This window comes from Podarcis erhardii, assembly GCF_964252035.2.
Source record: "Podarcis erhardii genome assembly, chromosome: 1".
In the NCBI taxonomy this organism is placed as follows: Eukaryota; Metazoa; Chordata; class Lepidosauria; order Squamata; family Lacertidae; genus Podarcis; species Podarcis erhardii.
In genome coordinates this window covers 120,030,459-120,054,796 of record NC_138497.1, presented here as the reverse complement: position 1 = coordinate 120,054,796, position 24,338 = coordinate 120,030,459, and the positions used below count along the sequence as shown (strand labels likewise).

The 24,338-nt window shown below is 45.4% G+C and overlaps 1 long non-coding RNA gene across 1 annotated transcript; it reads right to left on the bottom strand.

The window, feature by feature from the left end:
• Positions 1 to 37: 37 nt before the first annotated feature.
• LOC309335815 lies at positions 38 to 18,714 on the bottom strand. Its single transcript, XR_014153744.1, has 3 exons — positions 18,638 to 18,714; positions 16,206 to 16,300; positions 38 to 1,120 (listed from the first exon to the last, which is right to left on the bottom strand). It is a non-coding gene; the product is annotated as an uncharacterized lncRNA (long non-coding RNA).
• Positions 18,715 to 24,338: the final 5,624 nt, after the last annotated feature.

Sequence of the window (24,338 nt, the reverse complement as noted above, 5' to 3'; positions counted from 1 at the left end):
GGACTCGTGTCCAGAAGATGGAGAATCTGTTCTCTTTAAAGCCCAATGACTGATTTGCAAAGTCCAAGCCTACCACCATTTCAGCGAGCCATGCTCCTAAGTAAGTATTTGTAGGATGTCCACCTTAAATTGATTTCTAGGCAATAAATACTGCAGCTTTGCGAGGTGGGAGGACAACTAACTGCTGAATAAATAGCTTCTGTGTCCCTTCTGTCTGCAGTGCAAACCAGTCTCGCAGTTCTTCAAATGTCAAATTAAGTCCACTCCAAATAGGAGTGTAAATGCCACATTTTTAAAGGGTTCATGTAAAAGGCTGTTCAAAAAGTTCAGTAGATGCTGACTACACTAGGTTGACAAGTACCTGAACTTTGAGGTGCTTGGCTTGGACGTTGTATGGACCGTGGCAAGCAGAAACTAGGAATGGCACGCCAAATGACTCCCCTTACTCCAGCAGATACCCCTTTGTTGGGCAAACAGGTGCTTTACAGCTTTTGCTCTTTTAAGGAAGGGGTGTTACCTCGCAGAGAGAAAGAGGATCCTCTGCATGCCCAGTCATAGAATCATAGATGTTCTTCAGGGTCCCTTCCAACTCTAAGTCCACTTCCCTGCAATGCAGGAATATACAGCTATGCCATACGGGGATCGAACCTGCAGCCTTGGTGTTATCAGCACCATGCTGTAACCAACCGAGCTGCCCAGGTCACACATCTATTCGTTTCAAACAGACTGCAGCATGTAATGAATAACAAACTCTTGCGTCTCAGCTGCAGAGATCATTCAGTGCTAACACTACCACTAGCTCAACAGAGGAGGAAAAGATAATGCAGCTTGCCAATGTGTAACTTACCCTGTCTTCACCCAACTGGCCTGGTTACCATTGGCAGTCAGGAAGGCCCTCCAGCTGGTTGGTTCCCCCTGGCAAAGGAGAAAAGACACTCTGCTTTGCCAGCCTTGTTGGCTTCCTCCGCAGCCAGTATAGATGCCGATCCGGGTAGCAAACAGAACATTTATCCACTCCACTAGCCTGATATGCTTCTGCGCAAGTGCTGCCCCAACCATGGACCCAAAGGCACTCTGCTTGAGTGAAGATCATGCACTGGACTGGAGCTGCAGTATTTCCCTACAACAGAAAATAAAAATAAAAATTAAGGACTCATTTCCTTTGCTTCTGTCTAGTAAGGAGAAATGGAGAAAGATGCACTTGCAGCCTGCAGTTTAAAAAAATTAAATTCTTACGACTAAAATAAAGTTGTTATTTTTTTAAAAAAAAATACAGGCTGGTAACCTCTGGAAGTTGAGTAACAAGGTGAGCCTTAACCTTATGGTCCAATAGGCAACTAGCTTACTAGAGGCCTGAGCCTCTGCATTTTTGCTTCAAAGCCCTTTGAGTTAAGGGGGAGTTATGCTTGCATAGGAGCACAACCTAATGTCCTGCACAGCAGGGATTGGTTAAAACTTTTTTTTACCACCCCCACGCTTCTGTTTTGAATTGCTTCTGAAAGCTAATCTGGAGGGAGGAAGTGCTGTCATTAGGTCTGTTGGACGCGGGTGGCACTGTGGGTTAAACCACAGAGCCTAGGACTTGCTGATCAGAAGGTCTGCAGTTCGAATCCCCGCGACGGGGTGAGCTCCCGTTGCTCGGTCCTAGCTCCTGCCAACCTAGCAGTTTGAAAGCACGTCAAAGTGCAAGTAGATAAATAGGTACCGCTCTGGCGGGAAGGTAAACAGCGTTTCCGTGCGCTGCTCTGGTTTGCCAGAAGCGGCTTAGTCATGCTGGCCACATGACCCAGAAACTGTGTGCCCTCAGCCAATAAAGCGAGATGGGCGCCACAACCGCAGAGCCTGTCACGACTGGACCTAATGGTCAGGGGTCCCTTTACAGGTGGCCTCAGGTCAGGAATAGGCCTATAAAGAATGATGCACAGTTACACAAACAATGGGGAGAAAGTGTTGTGTGTATATGTGTGTGTATTCACGTCCCCTCATGTCCAAGCAGTGCTTTAAAAAAAAAATCCTTTCTCAAGGGAGACTTCTCACAATCATGGCTTTGCCATAGTCCCATATTTTGAGGTAATCCCCTGTGCAAAGCCACTATGCATCTCTGAAATGGCTGCCCAATGAAAAGGCCTTGCATTGCCTCTCCCCTCAGCAGCGGCCAACAGTCAGAGGTGGCAGGAGTTGTGGGCAAGCAACCTCTCTAAGGTCCCAGGTCCCCCAACCTCCCATTGGGCTTCTGCGTATATCTATAAATTGTTCGAGATAACGATCTTTGGAGCCGTGGCCACTGATAGCTTTACGATCTCAATCAGTGATTTACAGCGTCCGGCACGCTTCCTTCCCAGCGGCGCAACAAATTCTGCTGTCTCTTTAGCCACGGCTTAGCAGAGTAGCATACAGCGGTGTAAAACAGTCTTTTTCTCCTTTTTCTCCATGCAAGCATACACAGACAGATTCATCTATTTACAGCTCTTTATTGGAACATTTCAGCCCATCACTGCTTGCAGCCATCTCTCTCTCTCAAACACAGAGAGATAAAAACATGTCCGTCTCTCTCAAAACATACAGAGAGAACAACAAGTACAGTCTCCTCCCAGACTCCTCCCAGCTTCGACAGCTGACGTCGGAAAGTGACGCACACCTCAGAACACTTAACCAGTTAAGTTCTGAACTCTCACACACCCCCTTGCGTTGCTTTCTGACAAGACCTGTGTAACATCTTCAGCAACACCCTGTGAGATCAATCCCTTCCCCAATGCCTTGCGCCCTACCTTGGCGTACCTGTTTGGCATCTGTGGAATCACCTCACAACTCTCAGAATCGCACTGTGCGAAACTTACCCACGCACCTGTGGACTGGTACCTCTCAGGTGGAATACCCTTGGTTGTGCGACTGGATCGCCTGGGCACAAACTCTGGTGTTTCTTCTGGCTCACTGTCACCAGCAGGTGTGTCCTCTGCATCACAGGATTCCCCCTCTGACTTAAAGCGTCTTCGAATCCTCTCCATTACACTCACAGGAGAACTAGGCTCACTCTTGGGCTGTCCTTTTCTAACAACTTGTGGAGATGCCCCACCCTGCTCCTGACCTTGGTCAGTGACCTGGTCGTCATCAGCAGACTCAGCCTCTCCTTCCTCCTCAACAGAACTGTCCTCTGTATCAGAGAGACATTCTGAAAGAACATCACGCTGTGCAGAAATCTTTGGCCTTTCATCCTGCTCAAAGAACTCAGCGTGTTTACTGATCAGCACCTTACTCTGATCACCTGACGGGTAAGCAAATCTCCATGCACGAGCGTCTGGCTCATACCCACAGAAGATCATTTTCTGGACTTTGGCTCCATCTGGCCCTTGCAAAGCCTTAGGCACAGGGACAACCGCAGGAGATCCAAACTTGCGCAGAAAGTGAACCTGGGGTTTTCTGCCATTCAACAAAGAGTACGGTGTGTCACCTACCAGTGAGTTGTAGACACGATTCCAGGTGAAAGACACACATCGGATTCCCTCCAGCCAAAACTTTGGAGGTAACCTAGCTTCCGTTAGCATCACCTGTGCAGCCTTAACCAGAGCTTCACTCCTCAGCTCTGCCACCCCCCTCTTACTGGGTGAAGTAACTGTGTGACGTATCCCTCTTTTGTGAAAGAACTGCTGCAAAGCAGAACCAGTGTACCTAGCATTTCTGTCACTGACGATTGCTTTCACCTTGGTGGAGAACCTTAGTTCCACCCCCTCAATCCAGCTCTTGATCAGCTGTGCTGCATCCTCCCTGGATTTGAGACCGTGGGTCCAGGTACTCTGCGAAAAATCATCCTGAAACGTTAGCAGATACCTGGCTCCCCCTAGACTCTGTTCCCTGACAGGATTGAACAGATCTATGTGTACCAGCTGAAAAGGTTTAGTGGTTACCCGTTCTACCTTTGGGTAACTGCACCCCCTCGCCTTCGCCTGCCTGCAAGTGGCGCAACTAATGGCACGTCCACAATCTCTAATTTTACACCCTCTGGTAACCTCAGGAAGCACTTGCAGTTCTTCTAGAGAACTATGATTGGTCCTCTGATGCCATGCACAAGCACATTGGACATGAGTGGGAACTGTAGCACGCTGCGCCTGTGCTCTCTCAACCTTCCCCTCACCCCCAAGAGACGTTTTAAGAATGAAAAGATCATTCTGTCCCTTCTTAACCTTGGCAAGTACTCTCTCCCCTTTGGAGATTGTGCAGACATCATCCTGAAAACAAACCTGAAACCCTTTTTTCAACAAATAAGGCACAGATAACAAACAGTGATGCACCTCTGGGACAATACAAAAATCCATCTGTTCCTGCAAAACAGAAAAATAGGCATTAGCAAACTTATAAACTTCAGCCCTTTGTCCATTTGCAAACTTAACAGTCTGTCCCTGTCCTCTTGAAACTGCCGTGCAATTCCACATCTCGACTGCAGGGGTCTCTGGAACCATGTTGCGGTTAGCTGCAGAGTCAATAACAAGATTCAGCTCCACACGGCTGTCTTCAAACAAAGCCATGCTAGCAGTTACTTGATAAGACTTCCTGTTGTTCACCACGACCGCCGGACTCAATCCCACGCCTGCCTGCCTTTGCAGGCTTGTTGCCATGGAAACCCGGCTGATTCCCATGAGAAGTGTCCTTCACAACATCCTGTCTTGGCTCTGTGCTCCGGTGGGGGCAACTGCCACGCAGATGTTGAACTCCAGTGGAAAAACACTGCCCGGGGCTCCTCCCAGCTGGCCTGGCCTTCCTTCTCCTGGAACGGCGCCTCCCACCAGCCTCGCCCCCCCTGAAGCTGCTCTCCGCTTCAGGACTTCCTGTGGAAAGTTTCTTAAACTTGCCTTTGGAACTCTTCGCCCCCCCGATCTGCTCACCAGCGCTCCTACAGGCCGATACATCGGGAAATGGGCCTGCCAGTCCAGCGTCTCCAGGGCTCTGGCCTTCTGCTGAAGCTTCACACAAGCCCTTCAGCACATCCCAGGCAGCCCTTGCTGACTGTACACCCTCCAAATGGGGTTTCAGCGATGCATGAATGCATGCTCTGAGCATATCCAGCTCTTGTTGCTTTTCCTGCTGGCCATCTTCCCAGCTAAGGGGTGGTGCTTTTGGCTCCCTCTGGCTTGCTTCCCAAAGCCCATGGACCAGGAACCAGCCCTTTACTCTTCTGCTCCAGGTTGCCCAACTTTTTAAAGTGAGCTTCTCCACCGGCATATCCTGGCTCTCTGCCATTTTCTCCCGTTCTCCCAAGGTGCCCCACAAGCTGTACTTACTCAGTACCAGCTGATTCCGGCTCCTGTACGTGGAGAAACGGCCCAGCTGCTCCGGCTAACCCTTCCGTGGAGGAACGATTTCAGCTGCTCTTAGCGTTTAGCTCTGTCTCTCAGCAGCTCTCTTGCCTCTCAGAAGCAGGCAAACACTTCCTCTGCTTCCCGGCACCAGGCTAGACTCATGGAATGCAGCTTCCAACCTCCGGCTAGCTTCAAAGCATTCCAGTAGCTCAAAGCCGACTGTTTTACGAGCGTTGACTGACCTTCCATAACCTGTTCGAGATAACGATCTTTGGAGCCGTGGCCACTGATAGCTTTACGATCTCAATCAGTGATTTACAGCGTCCGGCACGCTTCCTTCCCAGCGGCGCAACAAATTCTGCTGTCTCTTTAGCCACGGCTTAGCAGAGTAGCATACAGCGGTGTAAAACAGTCTTTTTCTCCTTTTTCTCCATGCAAGCATACACAGACAGATTCGTCTATTTACAGCTCTTTATTGGAACATTTCAGCCCATCACTGCTTGCAGCCATCTCTCTCTCTCAAACACAGAGAGATAAAAACATGTCCGTCTCTCTCAAAACATACAGAGAGAACAACAAGTACAGTCTCCTCCCAGACTCCTCCCAGCTTCGACAGCTGACGTCGGAAAGTGACGCACACCTCAGAACACTTAACCAGTTAAGTTCTGAACTCTCACATAAATTAGCGTGCAATCCGAAAAAGGCCTGCCTTACCTGCTTGCTCCTCCACTTGAGCCGTGTGGAGTACCAGAAAGTCCTTTGGTCCTCTGGTTCTGAAGGCCAGGTGGTTTAACAGCTTGCATCCTGATAGGTACAGTCATAGTTTTGCCTGTGAGGCTTTGGAGTCTTTACCAAGCAGCCCATCATCTTTCTACGCAGCATTTCAACCTGATCTTTTGCAAAGTAACAGGTTTGCGTATGTCCTGGAGACATGGTGCAAACATGCCCTTCTGGCGATCCTTTCCATCTTCATACACAGTACATTATCAGGATTAAAACATATGGATGCTATATGTACAGAATTTCCCGGACATAACCGGAATTTGTCTGCCAAAAATTGTGTCTGGGTGGTTAAAATCAGAAATGTTTATATTTTGGCAATTTAAAAAAATATTTTTTTAAAAAAAAGGAAAACTTTTTTTTGGAGATTTTGCAAATAAAAACCATTCAACAACTTTGGCACAACTTTTCACTTTTTGAAACATGGCAACCCTATTAATACACTGTATACTTAAGCTGTTGGGCAGCCATGAAGTGGGTCAAAATATTTTCACTAATCTATTTGGTAAAGGCAGTTTTGCCACACTTGTGGAGAATAAACTTTCTACAAAGTTTCCCCTCCTACAGACACACAATTTAAGACACGTTGCACGCTTCCTTTCAGATTATACATACGGTAAATTCTGTGGAAGCCAGAAACAAATGTGTCGTACTTTTTTTTGCAGAGGGGTGTGGATTTCCTTGGTAGAGATACAATCAGTGCTCTTAAAAGGAAAAAAAGGTGCCTGCACTCACCACAAAATGGTTATAAGTCAGTGCCACACTTTTAACATTTGGAAAAAATGGTGCTGGACTGGATGCGATAATGTACCATTGAAACCTCCCTCAACGCTGCTAATATCTATATTCTTAGATTTTCTAAGATATATATTTTCCTATATTCTAAGATATATATTTTCTATATTCTTAGATTTTCTATATCTAAGAATATCTAATCTATATTCTTAGATTTTCTAATCTATATTCTTAGATTTTCTAATCTATATTCTTAGATTTTCTAATCTATATTCTTAGATTTTCTAATCTATATTCTTAGATTTTCTAAGATATATATTTTCCTATATTCTTAAATCACTCCATACTAGTCTAAGCAGCATTCTGTTTCTAAGAGGGGAGCAGCCTTCACCAAAGAAAACATATATTTAGTAAAACATATATTCTTAAAAATATACGGGTTTTAACATGAGCCCAGTCTCTGCTACTTAAACATATTACACATTATCACAAATTAACCCCAAGGTAAGCTTTGCGGCCCTGTATAAACTATGCTGGGACGCGGGTGGCGCTGTGGGTAAAAGCCTCAGTGCCTAGGACTTGCCGATCGAAAGGTCGGCGGTTCGAATCCCTGCGGCGGGGTGCGCTCCCGCTGCTCGGTCCCAGCGCCTGCCAACCTAGCAGTTCGAAAGCACCCCCGGGTGCAAGTAGATAAATAGGGACCGCTTACCAGCGGGAAGGTAAACGGCGTTTCTGTGTGCGGCTCTGGCTCGCCAGAGCAGCGATGTCACGCTGGCCACGTGACCCGGAAGTGTCTGCGGACAGCGCTGGCCCCCGGCCTCTTGAGTGAGATGGGCGCACAACCCCAGAGTCTGTCAAGACTGGCCCGTACGGGCAGGGGTACCTTTACCTTTACCTTTTTATAAAATATGCTAACAAAGCACTCAGTCTATTCTCCATCATTTAGTCTGCTTTCATTGGAGAGGCACTAAATTCCAGCCCACCTAGTAAAAGAAATCTGTGTAGTCGCCATTTAGCTTCAGGAGGTTTTGAGGGATTTTCTTCCATGCTTTCATATGGATTCAAGCTCTCTCTTTTGCGGGGTGGTATTCAGTGATTAATGCCAAATCTAGAGGTTTTTCATGCTTGCAGAAAAACACAGGACCTCGTACACGCAGCTCTCCTCACAAGAACCCAACCACCATTGCTTTGTGGCTCAATCACTTTCTTAAAAATAATCTGTTCCTGAATACCTTGGTTTACATGTTCATAATACTGAGAATTTATTTGAAAATTCTCAAGGGAGGCTGCACCTTTCTGGCACATTCTGTAACGCAGCTGTGTAATTTTCACTTCAGATCTCATCAGGAGGCAAGTCACAGATTCAAATTGTCATTGGTGCTGAAAGATGCACCTAGGGAAGCAGTGGGCACTGCAGCTCGCAAAGCAAAAGGTGCTGTGGATCTGTTTGCAGGATACAATCATCTTGCTCGTGAGCTAGGGATGCTTTTCCTTTTAATCTTTGCCCCTTGTAGAAAGTTGGGAGAAGAGAAAGAGTAAAAAGTTATCACACCACTAGGTGGCTCTGCATAGTTTGCTTTGCAAGGAGACCTCCATCTGCAAAGACTGGTGGTGTGTGGTTTTTCTCAGAAACCTGAGCTGTGTTTAAATCTGTATCAAATGAGGCTATGGAGAATAATGTATCAAGGATTTCTGAGGAAACTTAGGCCCGTCATCATTTCGAGAAGGAAAATAGTCGTTGTGTTTTGCTGAACGCAAATGAACTCTGGCCTCTTTAGTTTAATTGACACCTGTAAGCATGTTAAGTTCAAAGATTGCTGCTGCGTCGACAGGCAGTAAAAATATATGAATTTACTGCAAGGTGGCTGGGACTTGGAATCATAGAACTGGAAGGAACCCTGAGGAACATCTATACCAATGCCCTACAATGCAGGAATATGCAGCTGCCCCGTACGGGAATCGAACCTGCAACCTTGGCGTCATCAGCACTACGCTCTAACCAACTAAGCCAGTGTTGGCCAAATTTGGTCCTCCAGCTGATTTGGGACTACAACACCCATCATCCCTAGCTTACAGGACCAGGGGTCAGGGATGATGGGAACTGTAGTCCCAAAACATTGGGAGGGCCAAGTTTGTCCATCCCTGAACTAAGCTATCCAGATAGTCATGCCCATGTTTTGTTTTGTTTTGTTTTTAATTAATATTGAGAAAGAGAGAGAAGTTTGCATTTTTGCAATAGCCGACGTTAAATTAACACAAGAGATATTTTCCTAATTCCGAAAGGAGTAAGTTCAGCTGTTTGCTGCCAGCTGTAATTTCTAAATAAGAACCACCTAATGAGTCTGGTCAGCAGATCTTCCTAGCTGTGTTTGTCTCGACTGAATTTCTTTCCAGTCGTTTTAGATGACTCTGCCATGGGCCAGGAGATTCCAGCTTTGCTGGATCAGCTTTTACATTTGTTACCTTTACTTGGATGGTGCAAAGTCTATGTGTACGCTTACACACTGTCCTTAAACATGCTGAACTAGAAATAAGGCTGCCTTTGTTAGAAATTTCTCCAAGATTCTCAGGGTTAGGAGTTAAGGCCCTGAGCCCAGCAAAGTTAGTTGGAATAGTCTTTGTGCTTATTTGTTTTGGGCAATGCAAGGGAACCTCGCCATGACCCCCAATTTACCACTGTTTTGTTTCTCTAAAATGCAAGTACGTGATCCAACCAAACTAAAGCACGTCAGCTGCAACCCTACACTCACCTGGCAGCTGTTGTTGGCACCTGTCTGTCGCAAGAGACAATGGAGTGCACCTCTAGTGGTGAAGTCAAAACGCTGGAGGATCACAGCACCTGCTGTGGCTGCAGAGAACAGTAACTTGTAACTTCTGCCTCCCGTGTTGTTGTTGCTGCATTAATAGCACCGAAGAGACCTCTCTGGAGAGCAAACCTGGGCAGTGCGTATGGAGGTCTTGGGCTGCCCAGATGACAAGACCCTCTTGGTCTTCAAAGGAAAGCAAATCAATACTTTTGACACCAGCTTGGCTACAGGAGTTGCTGGAAAGAGGCATACAAGACACCATCCAACAGTCTTAGGAACTCCACTCCAGATTTGTGTAGAGTCTACTCCTTAGCTTTTTCTTCTTTATTTGTTTAAACTTGTATACCGCCCTTCATCCAAAAATCACAGGGCGGTGTGCAACATAAACGTTTAGTCGTTTAGTCGTGTCCGACTCTTCATGACCCCATGGACCAGAGCATGCCAGGCACTCCTGTCTTCCACTGCCTCCCGCAGTTTGGTCAAACTCATGCTAGTAGCTTCGGGAACACTGTCCAACCATCTCGTCCTCTGTCGTCCCCTTCTCCTTGTGCCTTCCATCTTTCCCAACATCAGGGGCTTTTCCAGGGAGTCTTCTCTTCTCATGAGGTGGCCAAAGTATTGGATCCTCAGCTTCACGATCTGTCCTTCCAGTGAGCACTCAGGGCTGATTTCCTTCAGAATGGATAGGTTTGATCTTCTTGCAGTCCATGGGACTCTCAAGAGTCTCCTCCAGCACCATAATTCAAAAGCATCAATTCTTTGGCGATCAGCCTTCTTTATGGTCCAGCTCTCACTTCCAACATAAACATACCAGATGAAAACTCAAAGTACTTAATAAATCAAAAGCAACCAACAACCTCCCCTCCTACAGACACATTTAAACAACTATAGAATATTCATCAGCCAAATGCCTGGCTGAAGAGAAACTTCTTCTGAATATTTGTGTTTCTATGCACCTCTTAACTATAACAAAATGAATATTACTACCTGTTCCAGACTCACGTGTGAGATCTCATAACTAAGAGCTGGCTGTTGCTGACAATGGAGTGGGAAATTCTGTTACCACTCAAGTTACTTTTTAGCAGTACCTCAGGTTAAGTACTTAATTCGTTCCGGAGGTCCGTTCTTAACCTGAAACTGTTCTTAACCTGAAGTCCACTTTAGCTAATGGGGTCTCCTGCTGCTGCGGCGCCGGAGCACGATTTCTGTTCTCATCCTGAAGCAAAGTTCTTAATCTGAAGCACTATTTCTGGGTTAGCGGAGTATGTAACCTGAAGCGTATGTAACCTGAAGCGTATGTAACCCGAGGTACCACTGTATTATGGTTAACTACTTGTTTTCGAAAGCTGCATCCCACTGCCATTCCTTTGCTCTGTACAACTGATGGCAGATCTTGGCATACCTCTCTATCAGGATACAACACATATCCCGGCAACAGAGACTCTCCCACATTTCCTGGATATTTAAAAAGGGCTCCAGCAGCAGAAACCCTTAGGTAATTTTTTTCCGACTCAGCAAAACACAACCCTAATTTTGGTATCTCACGGTAGTGATTAGAGGTGGCGTGCAACTTTTGTAACATCAAAGGCTCCCCCCCACCCCAATATTTTTTCCCCAAACCTTGGGCATCCTCTAAGATATAGTTACCAGATTTTTTTTAATGAATCCGGGGACACTCCCCCCCTTTTTTTAAGCTGAGTAGCAACAGGGAGTCAGTAGTGGGGATGGTGAGGCAAAAGACCCTGGGCCCAAGCACACATGCATATTGTATAAAGGTGCAAAGCCCTTCTTTTGCACCCTGTGAAACATAAATGCACAGAGTTTTTGAAAAACTGGGCAACTGTTTGCCACCTGCCCGTGACTCTTGAGCCTCCCCCAATCCCCTCCCCACTTCCCCCTTTGTTTTGACTGAAGGGCATTTGCATCTTGCCTGATAAAGAAACTGTTAAGTTGTGGGTGAACATATCAGATGACACAGCGATTCTTCAAACAGCTCTTGTTTATTCACAGGCCAGAACAGAACTGAACTGAAGGGTTCAGCCAGCCTGCTTATATAGAGCTCCACTAGAACGCAACAGTAACCATTTTCTGTAACTATCCAATCACTGAACGTCACTTTCGATCCCTTATTTGCATATGTGGACCTGAACTATCTACAGTATCCCCCTGCTGGCCCAGGGTGAGAACTTCAGTACATAACAGAAACCACTCGCCTTGCGCCCCTCCTGAGCCTCCCCCGATCTGTTAAAACAAAGGGGGAAGGAGATAAGTCCCTGGTTCCCCTTCAGCAGTGGCGGTGGCAGCAAGCAGCGAGCAGTTCCTGAAGCCAGCCAGAGCCAACTGCGCTACCAGGCTGGCTCCGGGCTGCTGAGGCTCCTGCTGCCACATTTCCCGGGGACAGATTTGCAAATCTGGGGACTGTCCCCGGGAACCGGGGATGTCTGGTAACCCTACTCTAAGACTGATACCTACCTATTGTCTGGGGGTGTTGTTGTTTTGGCTTCATGACAACCGTCACTCGGAGAATAAGCTCACTACAGGCATATTGCGTGTCCTTTTCCTGAGAGGTACATCCCACCTTCTGCTTAGGAAGAGGCAGGCTTGATTTAAGATCTGAGCTAAGGATAATCTGTGAGCTGCTGAGCAATAGGTGCATCCTCTGGTTACACATGAGAGTAGGGAAAGGGGGGGAAAGATAAAGCAATTGAGGAAACGCCAATACAGTGGAACCTCGGTTGTTGAACGTAATCCGTTCCGGAAGACCGTTCAACTTCTGAAACATTTGACATCTGAGGCGCAAAGGGGCGTCTGCAATTTCAATTGGGAAAATTGGAAAACACGCAGCAGAAGCCGTTCGACTTCCGGGGCGTGTTTGAAAACGGAAGCAATTACTTCCGGGTTTCGGCGTTCGAAAACCGAAATGTTTGGCTTCCAAGACGCTCGAAAACCGAAGTACCACTATATCTCTTTATATGTGCTGGAAGCTGCCCAGAGCGGCTGGGGCAACCCAGCCAGATTGGTGGGGTATACATAATAACACAATCACTATTGTTATCATCATAATATTTTGCTCTTATAATTCCGCTCTGCCTCTCCCCACCCCTCCATTCCTGCATCTGTGGTATTAGTAATGAATTAAAAATTGCCATTTGCCTTCCTAATGCAAAGTAACAAAACAGCTGTCCCTGTTTGATGGGCACCGATAAGATTTCTGAAGGGATTTAGAGACAGCTTGTTTAGCCGCCGGTGGAATGGCGCTAAGTGAGGCTCCTTAACAAATAGCTCTGGAGGTCTATCGAGTGGGGAACCTCTACCTGCTGTCATTAATGCACTGTTTCCCTGGGATCTGTTGTCATGTGCGGCTGCTGCACAAACAAATAATGGATTTAAAATGCCTCGCGCTCCACGATACAAAGGCTGAAAGCATAAAAGCCACTAATTAGAATAATTTGCCAGGTTTAACATGCTGCGGTATTTATATAAACAGACAATTGAAATCTCCCTCTTACCAGAGGATTAGTTTCGAAATATTGGAGGCCTTTTCTTCCCTCAGCCCCCACCTCACAGAGCTTATTGTTAAGATTTTAAAAACTTACCTCGTAGGGTAGAAAGTTCCGCTCTATAAATCCAAATGATAGAGAGAGCAGTTCTGGAAATGTTGTGCATATAAGGGAATCACAGATGAGTCAACAATGTCCTCTAGAAAGCAAATCCCACCATCTGACAACACTTGTTGTTTGAAACAGGTAGTCATTTGCATTCACGGCTGAACAATCCAAAGAAATTTCTAGGTGCACCACAGCTGGACTGAGAAATGACCCTCAAGTTATTTATATTTTAGTAACCTCCATGTTAGACTACTGTAATGCGTTATTTGTGGGGCTGCCATGGTAACTGACATTAGTTTTAAAACTAGCACTGCTGACTGGACCAGGGGATGAGAGTATAATGGTACCTTGGTTCTCAAACTTAATCCATTCCGGAAATCCGTTCCAAAACCAAAGCGTTCCCCCCCCCAAAAGGCGCGCTTTCCCATAGAAAGTAATGCAAAGCGGATTAATACATTCCAGACTTTTAAAAACAACCCCTAAAACAGCAATTTAACATGAATTTTACTATCTAACGAGACCATTGATCCATAAAATGAAAGCAATAAACAATGTACTGCAGACACACAATCAGTAGCTAAACTGGGTTCACACAGTCACAAAAAACAAAACAAAAAGAGCCGCAAAATAAATAGCAAAAACACAAAGACTTCAGCATAACACTCAAATCGGAAGCGTAACACTCAAAATGGAGCACATTTTACTTCCAGAAAAAGTTTGCAAACCGGAACACTTACTTGCGGGTTTGCAGTGTTTGGGTTCCAAGTTGTTTGAGTACCAAGGTATTTGAGAACCAAGGTACCACTGTATATATTGTCAGTGCTTCATTCAACAGTGGCACTGTTGCCTGGTCCATTTCTAGGTACACTTCAAGGCCAAAGTAAACATACTCTTCGTTTTTGCTGCTTATTAAAAAATGAAACAGCCTGCACAGCAGGATGGGGTGAGCATTATTGGAATTGTGGCTTGTGGGAAGATTAATCCTTTGCCTCTGTTGTGGTCTGAACCATAAAAAGTGCTTTTATAAATACAGTGGTACCTCGTGTTACAGACACTTTAGGTTACATACACTTCAGGTTACAGACTCCACTAACCCAGAAGTAGTACCTCAGGTTAAAAACTTTGCTTCAGGATAAGAACAGAAATTGCACAGCGGTGGTGCAGCGGCAGTGGCAGGAGGCCCCATTAGCTAAAGTGGTACCTCAGGTTAAGAACAGTTTCAGGTTAAGAACTCAGTTCTGTCACCTTTCTATGCTAACAAGGGCCTCCCAAATGCAATTTAAAACTCCTTTGGGAAGAAGGGCAAGGTAGACATACATCTATAATATTAATGCTAATACTAATAAATAATAATGTCAAAGGACTGGACAGACTTCTGGCTTGTCAGATCTACTGAGCTTTTAAGAAACAGATGTCCCATTCCAAGCTGCACAGCAAAGACGACATCTAGTTTTGTCTCTGAAAAGTGCTAATGCTTACTTAAGAAGTCCTTCGTGGACTGAGACCTGGGTGGCTGAAGGATTGATTTCCCTCCAAATCAGTCTAACCCTCCAACAAGATACCTTCTGAAAGTCTCCTGCAAGTACACCTCAGGTGAGCTACAACAGGGGGCACATGTCTTTCTTCTTCTTCTTCTTCTTCTTCTTCTTCTTCTTCTTCTTCTTCTTCTTCTTCTTCTTCTTCTTCATCTCCTCCTCCTCCTCCTCCTCCTCCTCCTCCTCCTCCTCCTCCTCCTCCTCCTCCTTTAGCGATCACTCATAGCGGAGTAAGATTGTCTTCCACAAACACGATTTTAACAATGAGTCCGTAAATGGCTGTGGAGGCCAATTCTGGATCCGTAAACATTTGCACCCCACTGATTTAAGCCGGATACTTAAAAAGCATACCAATTTATATGACGGGTTGATTAGGCAAAAATGGTCTTCGCTTACCGTTTGCAGGGATTATTCTGCGCCAAGGCATTTGTAACCATGTACAGTCAAACCTCGGTTGTCGAACGTAATCCGTTCCGGAAGACAGTTCAACGTCTGATACTTTTGACAACCGAGATTGCAAAAGCTTCTTGCACTCAAGTAGAAACAGTGTCTGATGTTCAGGTTCCGAAAAACATTCAAAATCTGGAGCATTTACTTCTGGGTTTTCGGAGTTCGGGAACCGAAACGTAAGATAACAGAGGCGTTTGGGAACCGAAGTTTGACTGTATTTGGAATCCAAGTGACTAACAATGCGATCCTTCATGCATCAGCCCTACTGTGTTACCTACACCCAGGTAAGTGTGCATAGGATTGCAGCCAAAATGCCATAGAAAGAACAGAGAACCTGTTATGCAAGCCTTCCCTAACTTGGTGTTCTCCAGACTACAACTTCCATCAGCCCCTTTGTAGGAATGAATTTAGCCACACTAGGAGAGAATATGGGTGGCGCTGTGGGTTAAACCACAGAGCCTAGGACTTGCCAATCAGAAGATCAGCGGTTCGAATTCCCGCAACGGGCTGAGCTCCCGTTGCTCGGTCCCTGCCAACCTAGCAATTCGAAAGCACCTCAAAGTGCAAGTAGATAAATAGGTACCGCTCTGGCGGGAAGGTAAACAGCGTTTCTGTGTGCTGCTCTGGTTCGCGAGAAGCAGCTTAGTCATGCTGGCCACATGACCTGGAAGCTGTATGCCGGCTCCTGCGGCCAATAAAGTGAGATGAGTGCCACAACCCCAGAGTTGGTCACGACTGGGCCTAATGGTCAGGGGTCCCTTTACCTTTACCTTTTAGGAGAGAATATATTGTCTAGTTATTATCCTTCCTTGCCCATGTTAGTGAGTTCAGCAGCTTAAATTTGGAAGCTAAGACAAGGTTGTTTAAACCTTCTAGAAAAAATAATCCAGGATTTGTTTAAGGCAGACTGGATTTTCCCTGGTATTGCATCTTTTCTCTCCCTTAAAATGACAATCACATACATTGTTTTGTGAATAAATAAAAGTAGTATTTACTTACATAACGGGATTTGTAGTCCAAAACAACATTTGGAAGGCACCAGGTTAGGAAAGACCGAGTTATGCAGTGCTCTTCCACACAGAAACCATTATAACCTGAAATATATTCAAGATGAATTTTTGATATAGCCTTCGTCTTATCCCTAAGAAGGCATTCAATACATAACTGAAAACAGCAGAACAATGGGCATTGTATCAGAAGAGCCCCATCATTAACTCTCCCTGTGCAACTATGTTATTTCTTTTTTAAAAATTACTTTTCTTTTGTCTTATCAATTATGTGCAGCACAATATTTAATATTATTAATAATAAAACATTCAACAAGCATGCTTAGTAATTAATTGGAAGAGCTTAGGAATAAAATTAATTGTGCAATTAATGTATGCCAAGCTGAATGTTTTGCATAAATTAATGGCACAATTAATTTTTCCCTACCCTTATCCAATTAATTACTACTGTGTACTCACTGAAGGGTTTGTTATTAATTTTATTAAGTATTGTGTGGCTCCTCATTGATGACATAAAAGGGAAGCCGCTATTGTCCCATAGAACCACATATCCTGCAGAACCACTTAATATCACCTATTATGTTTTGTCAATAATGGCAATAGAAATTAACTTTTTGAAATGCAATTGCCATTAAATGCAGCTGCTTCGCCCAGCCTATTTTTCTTTTAACTAAAGAGAACGAGTCACCATTCACATCTATTATTTTGCTATATTAAAATGTTTTTATTTATGCAAATTAAGGAGTTTAATGGCTTTAGAGACCCACGGTCACTAACACGAAAGTATGGGTGAAATGTTTTGCTTTCGTTGTAGCCCAGTTACAAGAGAGCAGATGCTTGGAAGAGGGGTAGGGGCCGGATTTTCATACTACTAGACAAGTTACTCTGCCAATCTAGGCATTCATGTGGGACCATTGTTATACAAGCTCGAAAGATAATTGGATAAAGATAATGTTACAGGGAGGGGTGCGGGTGCTGCTGTGGGTTAAACCACAGAGCCAAGACTTGCTGATCAGAAGGTCGGAGGTTCGAATCCCCGTGAGCTCCCGTTGCTCGGTCCCTGCTCCTGCCAACCTAGCAGTTCGAAAGCACGTCACAGTGCAAGTAGGTAAATAGGTACCACTCCGGCGGGAAGGCAAACAGCGTTTCCGTGCGCTGCTCTGGTTCGCCACATGACCCGGAAGCTGTACGCTGGCTCCCTCGACCAATAAAGCGAGAAGAGCACCGCAACCCCAGAGTCGGTCACGACTGGACCTTTATTATTATTTTGTCTATTATGTTTCTATTGTAATTTTATTGGTGTTAGCTGCCCTGAGCCCGTCTTTGGCCAGGGAGGGCGGGGTATAAATAAAATTTATTATTATTGTTAATTGAAGACAACCTGCTCCTTGTCTCATACACTTTGTGTGAGCCTTCCGTGTGGAATCAGAGAATGGTAGCGTTAGAAGGGACCACGATGGTCATCAAACCTCATGAAAATGCAGGAAATGCCATGGCGCATTTGCAATAGCACAACTGGACGCCTTCATCTGCCCCAGCTGCAACTAAACATGTCTGTACAGCCACAACAGGAGTTGCAGGCTTCCAACAATCTGACCCCACCCCGCAAAGACACACTCCTCCATTGTCTCCCGAGACAGACAGTTGCCTGGCAGAATCCGTGACCAGAGGAAGGAGGCGGTGGAGGAGGACTGGAAGAAATTTAAAGTGTATCTTGAGAATTGTTGTCAAATTAAGGACTGAAAAGATGTCGAGGGGTAAGAAATAAAGATTTACAGCTGTAAACTATAAACCATAGGGAAGAAGTTTTAAGGAGGTGATATGTAAAAATTGACTGAAGGGTTGCTAGAGAGAATTGTGAAATAAGGGTGCAGAACAGGAGAGGTATGGGGAAGTCTTCAAGTTTGTATGATCTGTGTTTTTTCTTTTTCTATGTTGTATTGTTATTTTTTCTTGTTATGTTTATGTTGTTATGTTTATGTTGTGAAAACTTAATAAAAATTATTATAAAAAAAAAAAGACAGACAGTTGCCAACAAAAAAAGTCCCACCATAGACTGCTAAAGTTTATTTCACCACAGGCTCCAACCGAGCATGAAGGAGGCATCTCTGAAGATGAGTTGGCAGGGCTTCCTCCATGACATCATGAGTTTTCCATGCGTGTACCTACTTAAACATGTTTTGTTAAATCGCCTGAATCAACCAGTGGCTTGGATCTTTTTCCAAAGCTGCGTTTATGTCAGAAGGTTTGCCAGGTATCTTAACTGCCCTCCAGCTGCAGGGTTGCGAAATTATTATGCAGAACGTACCCAACAGGAACACCAAACAGACAGGCCTCTCCTGCACTAAACGATTCGAGGATTATTTCAAAACCTACGGTCAGGCTTCTTAGGAGCAACCAAACTGTCCTGAAACCCTGGCTTACCTGGTGGCAAGTCAGTAGGTCAAGTCCCCAGTCCAGGGTCGAGCCTCGTATCCAAAGTCTAATCCTGCAGAGATCCTGGAGCCCCCAAGCTGAGGTCCATCAACTTGGGCATTTGAGCAAACACAGCCCCTCAACTCTGCTTCCCTGATGGACTTTGCAGGCTGATTGCAGCACCTGGGCCTGGTGAGGCAGGTAACCCTCACCTGCTCCAAGTCTACTCCAATTGAGAAATCACACCCCTCCTCCCAGAGATAGCGAGCCCCACCTGGCCAGCCAGGGAGCTGGGCTGGGGGCTCTTGCCTGCCTCAGCCTCCTAGAGCAGTGTTTCCCAACCTTGGGCCTCTAGCTGTATTTGAACTACAATTCCCATCATCCCTGACCACTGGTCTTGCTAGCTAGGGATGATGGGAGTTGTAGTCCAAAAACAGCTGGAGGCCCAAGGTTGGGAAACACTGTCCTAGAGCACCTCCTCACTGTTCCCTACACCTCAGAGCCTGCTGTGTTTGTGGAAATAGGCGCCCCTCTGGCCCTAGCAGTGGGTCCTGATCCTCTGGTTCCTGTGCACTGAACCCCCATCCCCTTGCCATCCTCTGTCTCCCTGGGAATACTTCCTACACCAGGCACCCCCAAACTCGGCCCTCCAGCTGTTTTGGGACTACAGTTCCCATCACCCCCGACCACTGGTCCTGTTAGCTAGGGATGATGGGAGTTGTAGTCCCCAAACATCTGGAGGGCTGAGTTTGGGGGTGCCTGTCCTACACCAACCTCTCCTTCCCCATCCCCAGCTTGCCCCGGTGTGCCCCAATTCCAGCTACACAACTCGCCGGGATACTCTTCGTCCTCCCTGTTGTCCTGACAAAAGCTAGCAAGCTGTTGAGACCACAGAACTCTTCATGTGGCCAGATAACAACCTGAGGGTAGGGTAGGAGGAGAGATAAAGTGAGGGGGAGATCTGATTTGGTGTTGAAAACAGAAATCGTACGATGCAGTCTAGATTAGATTAGATGAGACCAGAAGTAAGGAACTCAAATAATTCCTGACCATTGGGCATGTGGGCAAGAGCTGATGGAAGCTGAAGTCCAACGACATCTAGAGAGCATCATGTTGGTTATCCCTCAACTAGGTGAGGCAGATCTTAAAGGTAAAGGGGCCCCTGACCATTAGATCCAGTCGTGACCGACTCTGGGGTTGCGGCGCTCATCTCGCTTTATTGGCCGAGGGAGCCGGCGTACAGCTTCCGGGTCATGTGGCCAGCATGACTAAGCCGCTTCTGGCGAACCAGAGCAGCACACGGAAACACCGTTTACCTTCCCGCCTATTTATCTACTTGCACTTTGACGTGCTTTTGAACTGCTAGGTTGGCAGGAGCAGGGACCGAGCAACGGGAGCTCACCCTGTCGTGGGGATTCGAACCGCCGACCTTCTGATCAGCAAGTCCTAGGCTCAGTGGTTTAACCCACAGCGCCACCTGCGTCCCGAGGCAGATCTTAGGTTGCCCCTAATCCTGCAGGGATAATACACTTAATTTTTTTATAAAAGTAAAAATGCAACCGATTCCATCCAGCTCTAAACAAAGCTCGCAGGTTGTTTATTAGGCAGAGAACAAAAATCCAGTGAAATATGGTCGTTTTTATATGAACCAAGATAGAGCTTAACAGAAACATCATTACTGGGGGCATATGGTGGTGGTGAGAATGATTTTTCAGCAGCAAACATGCATGCCCTAATCCAGATCAAAATACAAATCCTAGATCATGCACTAAGCAGAAATTAAATGGAGCCCAAATTGAGTGGCATTGCTTATTGGTTGGAGGGCACAGAAAGTAGCACCCCATTTTTAGGGGATAGAAAAGGTTTCCTCAGTTTGAGTCTCTCTCTCTCATAATGTGAATACAGTGGTACCTCGGGTTACAAACATTTCAGGTTACAGACTCATCTAACCCAGAAATAGGACCTCGGGTTAAGAACTTTGCTTCAGAATGAGAACAGAAATCGTGCGGTGGCGGTGGCGGTGCAGTGGCAGCGGGAGGCCCCATTGGCTAAAGTGGTGCTACAGGTTAAGAACAGTTTCAGGTTAAGAATGGACCTCCAGAATGAATTAAGTTCTTAACCTGAGGTACCACTGTACAGTCTTCTCCAAGACCCACAGAAAGCAGAGGAAGCCGATAGGACAGGTACTCCATAATAAACCTGTGGGGATTTTCTGAATCGTTTGATGTACAAATCAGGTCTTGTGTACAAAAAAATAATAATGCTTTCTTCTTCATACCCACAAATGGGATGGTTGCCACACCCTGGAGAGACAGTTTACAGTCAGAAAACAGTTGAATTAATATATTATTGCATGTTTACAAGCACAGACCTGCAAACATTTTAACAGAATTTATTATTTCATCTTTACATTGCGTATGTTCTGTTCCCACTGAACCAAACTCCCACAAATTTAGGGCAATCGAGACTTGGAAGCATTGTATGAAGCTAATCAATGTTATTATCTAACATCCCTCTGATTAGATAGTTCACATAGAAGGTGGATACAGAAGGAGAATAAATTGACAGGAGGACTCCCAGTGTGCTAAGTAAGACATCTGCTACACTGCAAATGCAGAAAATGACAGAGAACCTATTTACAAACATGTTGGTGAAATGCTGGAAACATAGGAGTCCAAGACTGCAACCAATTCTAGGCAATATCATTTGGATCGCCGAAGAATTGATGCTTTTGAATTATGGTGTTTCCTGCTTGGCAGGGGGTTGGACTCGATGGCCCTTGTGGTCTCTTCCAACTCTATGATTCTATGTGTTGGAGGAGACTCTTGAGAGTCCCACGGACTGCAAGAAGGTCAAACCTATCCATTCTTAAGGAAATCAGCCCTGAGTGCTCACTGGAGGGACAGATCCTGAAGCTGAGGCTCCAATACTTTGGCCACCTCATGAGAAGAGAAGACTCCCTGGAAAAGATGTTGGGAAAGATGTTGGGAAAGATGGAGGGCACAAGGAGAAGGGGATGACAGAGGACGAGATAGTTTGATAGTGCTACCAGCATGAGTTTGACCAAACTGCAGGAGGCAGTGGAAGACAGGAGTGCCTGGCCTGCTCTGGTCCATGGGGTCACAAAGAGTTGGACACGACTAAACGACTAAACAACAACAACAAAGAAGCAGGCACACGACCTTTTTGTGCATACTAAAATAGTGATCAAGCCCACAAAACAGTGGACCCCTTTTGGATCACAATTTTTTTTGCTGAAATCAAAGGGTATGTTTTTCAAACTGTATACTGTATTACTGGACAACAGTTTGGGGTGCGCCTGTTCTTAATTGTAAGGGAGTGTGATTGGGAACAGGTGTTATTGGGGTATATAAACTGAGGAAGTTGACCCAGTTAATTTGTGGAATAAATCAGTTGTATAAACAGCATCAACCCTGGTCAAATAATCTATGCTAAAGATAGCACGCATACCACATGGTTGTATTTAATGAGTTCCAGTGCTATACTGCAGAACCTGGTACCTATCACCATATGTGGTGGTCCTGCCCATGGGCTCACCATTTCTGGAATTGTGCATTTGGTGAAAAATAGGAGGTTATATTGGGACGCAGGTAGTGCTGTGGGTTAAACCACAGAGCCTAAGACTTGCTGATCAGAAGGTCGGCAGTTTGAATCCCCACGACGGGGTGAGCTCCCGTTGCTCGGTCCCTGCTCCTGCCAACCTAACAGTTCAAAAGCACCTAAAAGTGCAAGTAGATAAATAGGTACCACTTCAGCGGGAAGGTAAATGGCATTTCCCTGTGCTGCTCTGGTTCGCCAGAAGCGGCTTAGTCATGCTGACCACATGACCCAGAAGCTGTATGCTGGCTCCCTCGGCCAATAAAGTGAGATAAGCGCCGCAACCCCAGAGTCGGCCACGACTGGACCTAATGGTCAGGGTTCCCTTTACCTTTAGCTTAGGAGGTTATATAGCAGTCTGGACAAAAACCCACAGCTAGCCTTGATGAACCTCAACTCAACCTCAAACTCAGAAACAAATAGCAAAGCTTTTTGCTGATGACAGTTGGAATAAAAATGACTGAAGGAACTGAAGAGGGAGACTCTGGAATATTGGTGCCACCAAGTATGGTACCTAGCATTTAACAGAGAGATTAATGCAAAAACTAAGGGCTCTAAAAGGATTCTCAGAACCAGATAAGAGTTGCTAAAGGGTGGTCGGATTTTATTAGTTTTGCTAACATAAAAAGACGGCAACAGAGATTCCCCAATCACATTAGGCAAAGATCTGGAAATCATAAAATTCCACTGATCCTGATATGTATTGTCCTTGCCATGTAAATTAGTTAATGTAAACTGTTCTTTTAACAAGCTATCAGGTTATTATTATTGACACCTTGATTATATGTCTGCTCAAGGTGATTGGATTAATGTTGAAGTGGGATCGGTTTGATTTTTCCTTAGAATCATAGAATAGAATCATAGAACCATAGAGTTGGAAGAGACCACAAGGGCCATCGAGTCCAACCCCCTGCCAAGCAGGAAACACCATCAGAGCACTCCTGACATATGGTTGTCAAGCCTCTGCTTAAAGACCTCCAAAGAAGGAGACTCCACCACACTCCTTGGCAGCAAATTCCACTGTCGAACAGCTCTTACTGTCAGGAAGTTCTTCCTAATGTTTAGGTGGAATCTTTTTTCTTGTAGTTTGGATCCATTGCTCTGTGTCCGCTTCTCTGGAGCAGCAGAAAACAACCTTTCTCCCTCCTCTATGTGACATCCTTTTATATATTTGAACATGGCTATCATATCACCCCTTAACCTCCTCTTCTCCAGGCTAAACATGCCCAGCTCCCTTAGCCGTTCCTCATAAGGCATCATTTCCAGGCCTTTGACCATTTTGGTTGCCCTCCTCTGGACCCGTTCCAGTTTGTCAGTGTCCTTCTTGAACTGTGGTGCCCAGAACTGGACACAGTACTCCAAGTGAGGTCTGACCAGAGCAGAATACAGTGGCACTATTACTTCCCTTGATCTAGATGCTATACTCCTATTGATGCAGCCCAGAATTGCATTGGCTTTTTTAGCTGCCGCGTCACACTGTTGGCTCATGTCAAGTTTGTGGTCAACCAAGACTCCTAGATCCTTTTCACATGTACTGCTCTCAAGCTAGGTGTCACCCATCTTGTATTTGTGCCTCTCATTTTTTTTGCCCAAGTGCAATACTTTACATTTATCCCTGTTAAAATTCATCTTGTTTGTTTTGGCCCAGTTCTCTAATCTGTCAAGGTCGTTTTGAAGTGTGATCCTGTCCTCTGGGGTGTTACTTGGTTTCATTTCTTATATCTGTACAGTTACCTGTTTGGAAATATAAAGTTAAAATTAACCACAAAAGGAGACAAAAGGACAAACTATGCAATGTGTATCATGTCTAATTTGGCTCCTGTTGGGCATCACATTAAAAATAAGCAACCAATTGAAATTCAAGATATTTGATTAACCCAAGTCAGTAAGTCGCTTCAGACACAGTTAACATCAGTGGAATCACATAAATTTTCTATAGAAGTTGATCATTCTGTCTAGGTGAGTTAAATTTCTATACCACACTTCATCTGCGGAATACGAAAATCATGCCTTTGAAGCCAAAAGCTTTCCCCGCTCTTACCAGACACACAGTAGTTGACTGCAATTTTCCACCCATCTGTGGAAGGTACTC